Source organism: Sphaeramia orbicularis, chromosome 5 (assembly GCF_902148855.1).
Source record: "Sphaeramia orbicularis chromosome 5, fSphaOr1.1, whole genome shotgun sequence".
NCBI classification, from domain to species: Eukaryota; Metazoa; Chordata; class Actinopteri; order Kurtiformes; family Apogonidae; genus Sphaeramia; species Sphaeramia orbicularis.
Window position 1 is genome coordinate 37,867,528 of NC_043961.1, and position 14,677 is coordinate 37,882,204.

Here is a 14,677-nt window from a genome sequence, read left to right on the forward strand (position 1 = left end):
CGTACTACAAACCAGCATTTCCTGAGCAGTCAGACTTGCTGCTGTTGCAAAATCACACTTTTTCTAAATTGTTTACATATGTTTTGTGAAAGCATTGTCTTAAAACCCAAGAGGAAAATACAAAAAGTTACACACAAACCTCAAAACAACACAAATCTCTAACAAAACCAAACACTACATTTAAAACAATACAATAACTCAGAGGTGTCAAACATACGGCCCGCAGGCCACAGCCGGCCCGCCAAAGGGTCCAATCCAGCCCCCTGGGATAAATGTGTGAAAAGCAAAAATTACACTGAAGATATTAAAAATCATTTTAATTCAGGTTCCACATTCAGCCTAATTCAATCTCAAGTGAGTAAAATACTATCATAATAACCCATAAATACTGACACTTTCAATTTTTCTCTTTGTTTTAGCGTAAAAAGTGAAATTACATGAAAATATTTACACTTACAAACTATCCTTTCACAAAAAATGTGAATAACTTGAAAAAATATGAACAACCTGAAATGTCTTAAGAGAAATAAGTGGAATTTTAACTATATTAAATTATTAAACTATCAAATATCCTGTATAACATATATGTTGTTTTTGTTTCGTAATTGTGATGAATAGTTTTTAGTTGGTGTTTGTGTTGTTTTGTGTGTGGGTGTTTTTGGTAATTTGTGTATTGCAGTGTAAAGACAATTGTGTTGGGTGTGGACTCCAGGAAGAATAATAACGGCCTAAGCCAAAGCTAATGGAGATCCAAATAAATGAAATGAAATGAAATCTTAAACTGGCCACAATGAACATCTGTAAGATAAACAGTACCACAGTGCTTTAGTTTCAGCTTCAGAGTTTGTCATGTTTTTTATGGATTGTGATTATCTCTGTCAACTCACCATATATTTTTTATTAGTAAGGTTTGTTTTTTACTTTTATCAATTACTCGAAATTTCAGGCGACCCCATTTGAATTCCAGGCGACCCCACATGGGGTCCCAACCCCAAGGTTGAAAAACACTGAGCTATTAATTGCAGAAGGTTGATAACTTGAGCACACTGTGCACCTCTGTAAGTGTTGAGCCCACTCTATGATTTCACATGGACCTACCACTTCATGGCTAAGGGCACTTTCACATCATATCCAAGACTATACCATACTTGGGCACGTTCACACCTTTCCTGCAGATGTTGTGTTCACAAGCGTGTACCATGGCCTGTGCCCATGTACGAGTGGGTGTTACAGGGCCTAAACAGTAGGTGGCGGTGTGGAAGGAATTCTGTCCAGCAAACGTGGAAGTCAGAAGAAGACAATCCCTAACGTCATCAACCGAGCGACTGTTCTGTTCACAGGCAATACTTTTCTATCTGTTAGCCTGTCTGAGGCAAAGTGAAGAAGGGTGACCTTCATTGTCCCTGATATCACAGAGTGGTTCGGTCGGTGAGGCGAGCCCATGCTTCACAGATCCGAGGCTTTTTCAGGAGACAACAGGAGCGCTGTCTATGGTCTCATGTTGATTAACTCACTTCTGTTGTCAGAATGGTGATTAGGTCACTTCCGGTCTTGGGAATGGATCACATTCACACGGCAACGTACCTACCTTCTACCTACCTTCTTAGCTGGACTCGGGTACGGTACTTCAGCACAGAATGGTTGCATTCACATGGATAAAATTAAGCGGACTTTGGGGTCCAGCATACTTGGATACGGACTTGACTGCACTGTGTGAAAACACCCTGAGTTACTGTTGTTCCAAACTGCTTCCACTTTGTTGTAATACCACTAACACTGGACCATGGAAAATTTAGCCGCAAGGAAATTTCATGATTCTTTCTCATTACACAGGTGGCATCCAATCACATTACCACACCTGAACTGACTGAGCTCCTAAGAGTTGACACATTCTTTCACAAATGTTTGCATGAAGTTAGCAAATATGTGAAGCAGCCTGCATGCCTATGCCATGGAAGTGATTGGAACACCTTTATTAAGTCATTTAGAGAGGTGTCCCAATACTTTTGACAGAATAGTGTATATGAGCTGCATAGCTTTACATGTCCTACCTTTCAGTCTCTTAATAGTTTATCATGATCTAAACTGTAATTTCATCACTACAAATTGTCACCACATGACCTCAGTCATGCACTAACTGCAACCACATATGCTAGGTAAATTACGTGTTAAATTAAGTGTAGCTCACCAAGTTAAGTGTAGCTGGAAAGCAACTGAAACTATACACTGTGCATGGGAAATTCATATACTGTTTATAGCTAATAAAATTTGTTAGATGAGTGGTGAGATGTTGAATGAGGCAGATGTGAAAAGCTGAAGGAAGCTTTTTTTTTTTTTTTGCATCTCACAATGCATAGGAAATTTTGAGGCACAGAAATATTTTTCTGCAAGACCTTTAAGGATCATCAAAGACTAATAAGGATGTTAAGTCCTTAATGATTGATGCTACATGCTACGAAAAAGGAAAAATGGAATGAAGATTTCCATGAAACTACTGAAAAATGACATTCCAATTCTGTAATTGGATCCCACAAAACTTTCTTAAGTCTCACACATCTAACAATTTGGATCTTTAATGTGAAAACAAGGAAAAACTGTGACAAGAGTGAATCTGAAATCAGACTAAAAAACCACAGGAATTTCAACATCATAAAAATGTCCATCCTGGTTACTTTCACATGTATACAAACTCAGGAGTACTGTGGGAATGAGCATAATGTAACACACACACACACACACAAAAACACAAACACAGAGTCTGGATACCATCTGCTCTGTCTCTTTTATGTGGTTACCATGAATGCTGACTTTGGTTGGTACTGAAACAACAACATTGCTGTATTTTTACATTTTTAATGACAGTCATCAGTTGTTTCCCTTTGAATCAGTTCAGATTGAGTTGTTATTTAAGTCTTTGTACTTGTAATTTACAGTTCCTGTTGAGTATAGAACAGAGATCCTGTCTAATGTCTTCATTCAGTGAATCAGTTTGTTAATCAGACTAATGCTGTGGCACAGAACATCATTCATGTGTAGTTTGATTGTTTTGCATTGTCCTGTGTTTTCTGTTTTGGCAAGTCGATGTGTTTAATGATCATGGTGACCTGTTTTTTTATCCTCACCAGGAACCACCATTTAGATGAAAGAAAAGAAATACCGTACTTTCTGGGCTAAAAGGTGCACCTGACTATAAGCCATGGCTGGCTTTAAGTCACACCTGACTAGAAGCCGCAAGTGTCCACGTTGTGACATGAGATATTTACACAGAAAGATGGTAAACAGAAAGATTATTTAAATATTTATTTTCATACCTTAACTGCTTTTTTCCAAACAGTGCCTGTAACACGGCAGTAAAACAGCAGGAACACGGCTGGTTAAAAAAAACAGAAAAGTCATTGATCTGTATCTTCATCTTCCTTCTGCTCATTGAAACCACTGCAGTCGTTTTCTTCAGTGTTGGAGTTGAACAGCCTCAAAGGCTCTGTCACACACCTTCTACGTCTCTCCTCCATTGTTGCTCAATGGCACTTCCGTGCTGCAGCTCTATTTCCTTCTCAGACAGACACATCGATTGCTTTTAACTTAAAAGCTGCAAAATATGCATTTCTTCGTGTGTTTTCCATGATGAGGGTTTGTGCATGACACGCAAAATGATTGGTAAAAGTTAAGATTAAAACTTCTCTTCATCACCTCTTCCACCTGTCTGTCTCACTTTTACGCTTCCTGCTAGAGCGCCTCCTGGTGGCTGTTAGCCCGTATAAATCTATACTCGAGCTGCATCGCTGTATAAGCCGCAGGGTTCAAAACAAGAAAAAAGTAGCGGCTTATAGTCCAGAAAGTACAGTATATACACGGGTGAAGTGTCTTGCCCAAGGACACAACAGCACACTAGGACAGGGAGTCTAACCGCCAACCCTTCAGTTATTGGATGACCCACTCTACCTCCTGAGCCATGGCAGTCTCATATGTTTCTATTTACAACACCTTACTTGTGAACATCAGAGGACATTGCTGACACCATCTCACCACCTTTCTGACATTCTGTGACTTACTTGTGGGTCTGACTTGTCCCAACTGTGGACTAGGCAGTAGTAAGTGCTTCATTCCAACTTCCATGGATGAGTTAATGTGAGCTCTCAAGTTAAAAAGATTTTGCTTTAATGACTTTCACCTCATCATATTCACTTCTTGTGCACATTTTAGATTCCTTTGTCAATTATTTAATGACACATTTTGCAGGATCCTGCTTTTTTTTCCCCTCCGCCATGGAACAGCGGAGGTTATGTTTTCATCGGGGTTTGTCTGTTTGTTTGTCTGTCTGTTAGCAAGATAACTCAAAAAGTTACAGAAGGATTTTGATGAAATTTACAGGAAATGTTGATACTAGCTTTAGGAACAAATGATTAAATTTTGGTGGTGATCGAGTGCTTTTCTAGTTATTCATGTTATGACAATACCTGTTGATTTCAGTGAGGATTAATTAGCTGCAGTCTGGAGATGGATGTTGTCTGGTAGCTTCATGTTTAAAACTGAGAGCTGGGAACCATGTGAGTAAATGGAACTGAATTATATCCATCTGTGGAGAAGATACACTAATTACATGTTCTATTCATATGCAATAAAAATAAATTAAATCATGTTCAAATGTGAGATGAGGGAGGCACATTCTTCAAGTACTGAAGAATTTGGGGGGCGGGGGGGGGATAAGAACTATGTGTGTGTCAGTGTGTGTGTTTAAGTATTTTGACAAGGGTTGTCTGGAGAAATGCCGTGGTGAGACCCGCTCTTGTCCTGTAAGTGATTTAGTGAGTCCCATGTGGAGAGGGGGTGGGAGGTTGGGGCCTTGGTGTGTATATACATATATGTGATGTGTGTGTGTGGGTCCTGAAGTTGTAAGCATGCAGCAGATTCTTACAAGGGGCCCCCAACATCATCATCATCATCTCATGTTCACAAGGAAAAGAGGCAGAAAAACAACGTTGTCAGTGTAAATGTCACACAGATAGTACTAAGTGTCTGTGGGACTTTCTTGGTGCGTCTGGGTCCGGTGTTGTCCTCCCTGTCTGGGTGTGGTGGGACAGTATGGTTTCAGTGTGGTTTCAGTGGTCTCATTGGTAATCACTCTCCTTCAGTGCAGTGTAATTAGCCTCTTTTCCGTCTTCCACTTGGCTTGGTTTTCTTTTGTAAAATGACCACTTCTGTGCCACAGTCGCTGTAGGGTCGACGCCACATTGTAAATGTTTCAGACTAAAATCCCGACCAAGCCTGTGAAACCCTGACCTCTACAGTACAGATCAGCTGTAGGAGCGTCTCTACCTGCACTGGGCAGCTTCCACGATTTATGTTCCGCTACTGACATGAGTTATAGCGTAGTGTGATATGACCATAATTGAAAACAAGCTATGAGCCTCAGCATGCCGCAGTTAGGGTCACATGTTCACACGTTAGGGTCACATGTCACATGTTTTTGCCCAATATTGGCAAAATAGCTCCTTGGATGGTGACTGCCTCTTTGACAGTTAAAAAACTTAACTTAACTTGACTGGTTAACTTGAAATGTTTAATTGCGTTCTACTGGTGACACATCCCAGGTGTAGCTTGGCTTTGCCTGTTGGTTGTCATATCAGTCCCTGGACTCCAGCCTGTTTTGTCTGTCTTGTCCTTCGTTTTCTGTTTTATTTTGTTAAGTTTCCCTCTTGTGTCATGTCTGGTGTCTGTACTTCCCTTCCCTGATTATCTCCACCTGTGTCTGATTACCTGTCCCCGCCCTGATTTGTTCCACCTGTGTCTCATTGTCTTCCCTCCCTCTTGTGTATATAAGCCCTGTGTCTTTGTTTGTTCAGTGCCAGTTCGTATTCGCCTAGTATGTCTACTTACCAGTGCTTCTTTGGATCCTGTTTGTCTGCCTGTCTGTTCTTTGACCTGGATAGTTTCTTCGACGCCTGAGTTTTTCGCCTGAGCCCTGTCTGTTCCTCCGCCTCAGTTTCCACTCCTGTGTTCAACCTTAAGCCTGGATTAACGGTACGTGAGTTTGCCTTTCCCTAATGTCCTGTTGCCTGTCTGCTTGTCCTCCTGTGTATGACCTGATCCGTCTCCTGACTCTCGTTTGTTTCCCCATAGTCGGGTTCACCTCGTGTGCTCCCGACCCGGGCCGTGGGGCTTTTCATTCGGATTCAGAATCCGTGACGAATCTGCAGAGCAGCTTCACTGAAGACTCATCCATTATCTCTTTGTGTGAACTGTATTTCCTGACTGTGTCTAATAAACACACTTGCATTGTATTTTTGTCTGAGGGTCTTACATTTGGGTTCAGATTTCGTATTACCAGTCTTAACATTGGTAGCTGGGATAGGCTCTGGCACCTGACAATTTATATTGTCTATATGTACAGAATGTACATTCTGGTGTTTTATTCACTGAGTTTGGCTAAACGCAACTTTAACCCTGCAAAGCCTGAAGCATTAAATTATTGACAGAAAATTCCAGCTCTTTGAAACTAGAGCCTTTATTGGTCCTTCTGAATAACCAAAGTTTTTTTTTTTTTGTTTTTTTTTGTTTTTTTTCCAAATATCAATTTCCATGTATGAGTTTCAATTTTGTATCATATTTGATACATCAGGTCTCAATGCTAAAATATTATTATTTTTGAACAAACAAAAACATAATATAATACAAACATGTCTAACAAATTGGTAATTCCTTTTCAAAATTGGCAAAGTTTTGCCTCTTTCCTCATTAATGACAATCTTGTAGTGTCACTGGTAAGGCCTCAGGTGAATGAATTCCTCCCCCTGGTGGATTATTTGTGTATTGCATGTATCTAATTGTATAAATCGGGTTTTTCAAGGAAAAAAAAAATCACACTGATCATGTAGAGGGCTTCAAAACTCATCCATCAAATATGATGTTTGGCGTTATAGGGTTAAATAAAAGAGCTGAATAATGTTCCCTATAGGATTAGGTCGGAGTTGGGTGAAGGTTTGTGTATGTCAGTAATTCTCAAACTGTGGGGTGGGCCTTTTGGGGGGGTCCGAAGGTTTGCCTCAGGGGTCATGGGATCACTCCTGGTGTTTTTTTTCATCAGGTTAGAACATGTAGCAGGTGGAACTAGTGTTTTAGCGTTGGAGCACCCAGGGACTCATTTTAGGGACGTACAACAAACCAATCTACTGCCATGGTGATCTGTCACTAGACTAGACAAAGAGTTTAGGTTTGGAGACTGGACAAGGATTGGACTGGAAAAGAAAAAGTGCAATGTTTCTGTTTTTGCACAGTTTTTACAGTTTGCATTAATGCTCTGAGATGTGCACTGGAAACGGGCTCATTGCAGCCACTGTTGTGAAAATGTTCATCTTTGTTACCAAAATTTGTTTGTTCTAAAAAAAAAAAAAAGTAGCTTTATTGTCATAGTTGTAAGATAATTGTGTATTTCCTAGTTTTATTTGGAAAATATTGCCTCAATGGGCAGTCTGGTTAAGATTATTTGTATTGTTCAAGCAACAAATCTAAGTTATTTTTAATTTGAACAAAAAATGATTCAAGGAAAAGCAAAAAGTTGTGTTACAATAATGATGTTTCTTTCAATAAAAGTTATAACTGCACCACTGTTACAATGTTGTTGGGGCTGAGGGGGCCCTGGAGATTTTTCATCCTCCAAAGGGGGGTCCCACAGAAAAAGATTGAGAACCACTGGTGTATGATGTTAATTTGGTTAGGTTAGAATAAAGGTAGCTCTCTTTTTCTGCTCATGATCCCATTTTAACATCACACATTTCTGGCGAACCCAGACATTCAAAACAGAGACTTTTTTTTTTTTTTTTTTGGCTAAAATTAATTTGTTTTTGATCATGTAATAGTTTGCTATACTACGTTGTAAATAAAGGTTAATTCTAGACTACATTTAGTCTATATAATGTATATTATTATTATTATTATCATTATTATTATTATTATTATTATTATTATTATGGACGGAGGCAGAAAAGCCAGGTGTAAATTACTGCACAAAGTGAGAATTTTATTTTCCTTGGTCAGGATATGTACAGTCAGTCCAGCTTGGATTTACAAGGCTGACAATTAATACTGAACAAACAAGAACTCAAGCTATGAATTATGAAAGAGCTGCAGCATCTGAAACTGACCACAATGAACATTTGAAAGATAAACAGTACCACAGTGTTTCAGTTTCAGAGTTTGTCATGTCTTTTATGGATTGTGATTGTCTCTCTCAACTCACCATATATTTTTTATTAGAAAGTTTTTATATTTATTTTTATCAATTACTAGAAATTTCAGGTGACCCCATTTGAATTCCAGGTGACCCTATGTGGGGTCCCGACCCCAAGGTTGAAAAACACTGGTGTAAGGTCTTCTCTGTTGTCTCTATTTCAGTAAAACATGCTTTCTGTTATCCTTCTATCATGGTTTCTTGTCCTCCTATGTGTTTGAATGTTCATCTTTCTCTCTTCTCTCTATGTCCCAGTGTCTCCAACTCCTAGATCCTCTTTAATTATTAGACGGCTGCTTCAAATTACTTTAAATGCTCTGCAGGGAATGTGCCCAAGATTCATGTGAACAAAAGTCACTAAACATCTTTCAACATATTAGCAACAGCAAATGAACAAATCTGTCTCTGTTGTGCCAGTACAGTTTATGTCATAAATCTTATCAAAGAGATTCTTCAGTCAGACACAAACACAAAGTGTATGTGTTTGTGAAGAAGAGAGCAAGACTTTTTTTTCCTTCGATGGAATTAAACAACTGTATTAATCTAGTGTTTTGTGTGCTTTTGCCCAGTGTTCACATCATTGCTGACTAGCTCATCACGTTTGGCTCATTGCCAGCAGAAACATGATTGGCTCATTCTGTTGAGGTCAGAGGTCAAAGATGACTCATGTCCCCTAGAGTAAAGAACTATGCTTTTCTGGGCAGAAGAACTCAAAACACACACTGTGGATCATAGACTCTTTAAATAGCAGCTTCAGCCATAGATGTGATGTAGAAATGAAATCAGCCCATGTTTTCTTGCAGCTACACATTTGGTCGGTGTTATTAAACTGCTTCAAACTGATAAAGTCAAACAATTGAATGGAATTATTCGTTCTGTGCAAGCATGAGTTAACATATTAATTCATATTGTAGGTTTTTACTGTTCTGCTCTTTATCTTCCTCATTATGGTGTGTAATTCATCCTGCAGCTTAAAGCACAGGCAAACAGAACACACATCAGAACATGTGAAAAATTGAATGTTGTAAAGTGGAGCTGGGATTTTTGTTAGAAAATCAACTAACCAACAGAAATAAAAACTAATCCCCACTCATTTCCAAAAAAAGAGCACCTTCTTTAGAGCCACATTACTTCAGTTTTCTACTTCACCATAGAAACGTGATTGAAACCTTGAACAGGCCACAGTACTTCAAACTTAATGCACTCAGTCAGTACCTCTATAGGTGTATCGAATTTGAGTTTCATTTTTTTGGTCTTGATTTTGCACAGAATGTTCAAACAACGGATGCTCACAAAGAGAAGTGAAGGGAAGTGTCTCTCATTCCTTCAACCACCTTGAAAAGGTTGCCATTGTGGTATTTCCTCATATGCAAAAAGCAGTTATAGTTTCAAAGTAGGCGTGTTTCTTCTTCTACAAATGTAGGCTTTTTGTATGACCATGCAAAACTACTCTAATTACTTCATGTGGGACTGCACAGTATTTTTATTTTCTATCCTATACTAAGACATCTTAACCAACTGTTTATACATGGCACTTTATAAAGCAGTGTAAAATATTGATTTGCAAGCTAGAAACACAATAATGTAAAAGACACCATTCATCACAAAAATAAAAGAGGTGCAGAACATAAATGCTGTAAACATCATAAAATATTTAATATTTATGGTGAATATTAAAAGTGTAATGACTGTTAATGTACAACAGTCAGTCCAGACACAAACAGCAAGACAGCACAATTATTTAACCCAGTATTTTTCAACTTTGGGGTCGGGACCCCACGTAGTGTCACCTGGAATTCAAATGGGGTCACTTGAAATTTCTAGTAATTGATTAAAAAAAAAAAAAAAAAAAAAAAAAAAAAACAACTTACTAATAAAAAAATATATGGTGAGCTGAGAGAGACAATCACAATCCATAAAAGACATGACAAACTCTGAAGCTGAAACTGAAACACTGTGGTACTGTTTATCTTTCAAATGTTCATTGTGGTCAGTTTCAGATGCTGCAGCTCTTTCATAATTCATAGTTTGAGTTCTTGTTTGTTCAGTATTAATTGTCAGCCTTGTAAATCCAAGCTGGACTGACTGTACATATCCTGACCAAGGAAAATCAAATTCTCACTTTGTACAGTAATCTACACCTGGCTTTTCTGCCTCCGTCCATAATAATATACATTATATAGACTAAATGTCATCTAAAATTAACATTTATTTGCAACATAGTATAGCAAACTATTACATGATCAAAAACAAATTCATTTTAGCAAAAAAATGTCTCCATTTCTAATGTCTGGAATCGCCAGAAATTTGTGATGTTAAAATGGGGTCACGAGACAAAAGGTTGGGAACCACTGATTTAAATATTAAATACAAACCATAATCTTAAAAACAACATTGTATCAAAGTGAAACCTCTAATAATGTCAACTTACTCTAATTTTTTATGAAACATGAACAGAAAAGATGCAGTTTCATTACATTTCAATTAGAGTTCTGTATACATTTGAAATGTTTGTTGATGGAGAACCGTAACAATTATGTAATGTAATTTGTTTTCAATTATGCGTTTTATCTGTAATTAATAAAATTTAATAATCAGTGTGGTATTTGTCATGAAGAGCCTCCAGAACTGCAGTGATATGCTCTAACTTGAGCTGCATTCTCTGGTGTTAGAGTCACCCAACATCACCTCGCCCATGCTACTTTATTGTGTCATATCGTGCAACAAATGAGTTGGTTATTAACACTAAGGGTGTGGACAGGCATCTTTTGTCTTTGGATCACTTTGTTGTTGCTTTTTACAAAGCATTATGGGTATACCTCAGTGTCAAGTCTGACACGGAAGGGCTCGTGAGTCCACAAGGAGAAGATTTAGAAAAGCATGCTTCAGGCTCAGACCTACAAAAACAACTAGTGTCAAAAGTCAGGGATGAAAAGGGGAAAGAAATGTCTAAATACATTAAGTGTCAAGTCCAGAGTAAAAGGTTTATTACCCCTCCCACCGAAGGGGAGGCAGAGGGGGTTGTTTTTGGTTCGGTTTGTTTGTTTGTTAACACTCTAGCAGTCAAACTATTGGTTGAATTCATACCAAATTGGGTTTATAGATTGCCAGTGATCCAGAATAGATCTGATTACATTTTGGGAAAAGGAAGTCAAAGTTCAAATTTTTTATGAATTTTTAAAATCTTTTTTTCCCCATTTACCTAAAATGGGCAAAATATCAAATGTATGTAGCAGCAAAACGACTTGTTGAATTCATACCAAATTGGGTTTATAAATTTCCAGTGACCCAGAAAAGATGTGGTTACATTTTGGGAAAAGTAGGTCAAAGTTAAAATTTTTTATGAATTTTTTAAAAAAATTTTCCCCTCTTACTTATAATGGGCGAAATTTCAAATGTCTATAAAAACATCAATTTAGTTTCAATTCACTTCAAACTTGGCACATATATAGAGGCAGTTTATATACTGACATCAGTACATGCATAGACATGATGACATCAGCTGGATCAATGCCAAAAGAAGCTACAATTCGTGTGAGGGGCGGGGTTTGTTGTGCCTGGCACCACTTGCTTATAGAAGAGGTGAACCTCTTTAACTGCAACTGAGGTTTTGTATTCAAGTCATCTGAGCAATTGTTGTTTTGAATAAACTAATTAGCACTGAACATAATGTCTGTTAATAACAAGCTTAACAGTCCACTCTGTCAAAATGTTCACATATTCTTCAGGGGATGTTAAGAAATCATGCTAATTTATTTTAGTATGGTTTATAATTTATACTTAGTGCCATTAAACATGCACAGGTCAGAATAATATGTATATTTGGAGATATATTCAATTAATTGGTTTGGGATTACCTTCATATGAAAGACGGAAGCATTGGTCATTAGAGAATGAATTGTGGACAAATTGTGATCAACTTAACACATTTATTCAGTCACTGAATATAGGTACTCAGAAATTCAAAGTGTCATCAGTCAGTATCAGGTGTGTCCACCTCTGGCTTCCAAACAAGCAGCGACAACACATCGAACTAAGTCTCATGATCCTGTCCTGAGGGATTCCATCCGATCTGATCTGCCACTCAGATGACTGATTGTACTGTGATGACAGCGCAGATGGCGAGTGACTTCACCACGGCTCAGACCTGCTCGTAACATACCAAAGGCACGTTCTCACTGTTGTATCGTATGTCGTAGCATGTTGACCTGGCAAAAACATTTTGGCATTTTCTTTCCTGTCTATGTATCGGCTACTGACCACACCTGAAGTTACCAGTCGAGCGTGATTCTGTACAAGAGATTCAATTCAATATCCGACATTAAGGAATTAGTCCAAACGCCGATGTTGCTGCGTCAGGATTGAAAAAAAATCCAGCTGTTAACTGTTACTCATCTCATGAGCAACATCTACAAAATAAACACCTGAGCAAATCATTTTCTGGAAATCACACCACATGTTTGAGCCATGTGTTTTTAATGCCATTAAGTATATTAACCATTAATTTTTATGTCCAAAAAGCACTACACACTGTGTTCAATGCATAAATATTAGTGGTAGATTTATTCACATCCTTCAGATCACTGTGGACCAGTTTGAGGTTTGTCATACGTACCTTTTGCTGATCACAAAGACATTGTTTTTGTGCAATACTTAACTCCAGGTTATGTCATAGGTTGTTTATAAAGATGGACAAAAATGAGTCAAAAATCCTAATGTCACAGAGCTTTGATGGTATTAATATGTTTATAGTTTGGGACAAAAAACTTGGGAAAACTTGGAAGCTCATTGTTGGCTTACATAAAAAAAAAAAAGTCAAGTTATTTAAACATAAATTCGACCCTCCATTCCTTTTTAAGAAAATGGTCAGTGACCTTATCGTACCAACTAAACAAGAAAACATTGAAGTTATGTTAAATTGAAACAACGAAGTACAATGACTGTGTTTTATTTACAGTGCAAGAAATGAACAAGTAATTTCGTAGTGGTTTCTCTCTCGATTTCACAGCAGAATGCGCGACGGTGTTAAACTGAACTGTGTCAGTGAAGGAGTAGATCTCAAAATAGCTGTCAATCAAACAGGATTCAGCCTTTCGAGTGATCCTCCAATCAGCATGTGGAAGCCCAGCGTCCAGCCCAGCGTCCAGCCCAGCCGAGCTCCACCCACAGCTCCATTCACCCCCAGAGATGCCGAGCGTCCGGGGGCGGGACAACATCGTGGCATTTATCCAATTACCATCCAGTTTTGAGGCAATGAAAAAAACTGTTCCACTCAGTCCCATTGAAGTGCATGGACGCGGAGCGTCTACGGGCAAATGCACTGAGCAGAGATCGAATGAGAAAACAGCGCAACGGGAATGTTTGAGAAGTGAACAACATCAAGTCTGTTGATTTGTGATAAAGCTGATTCTGAACGAACTCGTCTGTGAGATGAACGTCTTCTAACACATTTGTTGTCAATGAAATGTCAACACAACTGTACATATTTAACCATTTAATTTTCGTAATTTTAGGGGAAGCCGAGCTTCCTTTGCAGTCTATGAGAAATCGCCTCTGCCTCAGACTAAACTCAGTCCATGTCATTGGCTGAAAATGTTTCAGTTGCTGTCATGATGACAAATAAAATGGACGAGGCAAAGGAAGAATGTATAAGATGAGACGACCTTCTGTGCAGTTGTCGTTTCTCTGGCTTCATGTTTCAGCTGCCCATCACTCACATGGCTGGTATGTCTCCTCTCTACTCCTTTTTCCTATTCTTCCAGTTTGTTTTTTCTTTTTACCTCAGCCTGACTGCCTGGCTTCCAACCTCTTTTCTCTATCACTACATTCATCTGCATCTCCTTTCTCCTTCTCAGACCTCCCCTCTTTCTCCCAGCCTGCCCGTCTCTCCCTTTCACCTCCTCGTCATCCTTCTTCTCCTTCTACTATGTGTTGTGTCATTTAGTTGGGATATCCAGGGTTCTTGTGTGTTTAGGCCGAGCCAGAGCAAAGATTAAACGACTTTAAAGTAACCTAATCCCTTAAATTTATTGACATAAACTCTTTTACACACAGCGCACATCTCTGTTTTCCTAAGGAGATACAAACATCTGTACTCTTCACACACAGACACATGCCGGCCCCCTCTCCAGTGCCTCAGAAGATACAAACATCTGTACTCTCCAACGCACACACACACACACACACACACACACACACACACGCACAACCCTGCACAAACACTCATGTGTTTTGTATGCATATAGACATCTGGTCGCAGCGACACAGCCTCACACTGCACATGAGAACACTCACATTCACAGACAGCCCACATCCTGTCAGTTAACAAACATATCTGATAATATTCATCAGTAAACAGCCCAGTGTAGAAGTGGGTGTGTGATGCCCAGGATAACTTGGCATCCAGATGTGGATTACATTTCAAAGCTGTTTGAGTTTATCAGACCAACT

At 38.7% G+C, this 14,677-nt stretch overlaps 1 protein-coding gene across 2 annotated transcripts in view; it reads right to left on the bottom strand.

The window, feature by feature from the left end:
* ripor3 (RIPOR family member 3) overlaps window positions 1–14,677 on the bottom strand; it is an 88,387-nt gene that overhangs the window by 52,794 nt on the left and 20,916 nt on the right. The gene's annotated exons all lie outside the window — the stretch shown is intronic.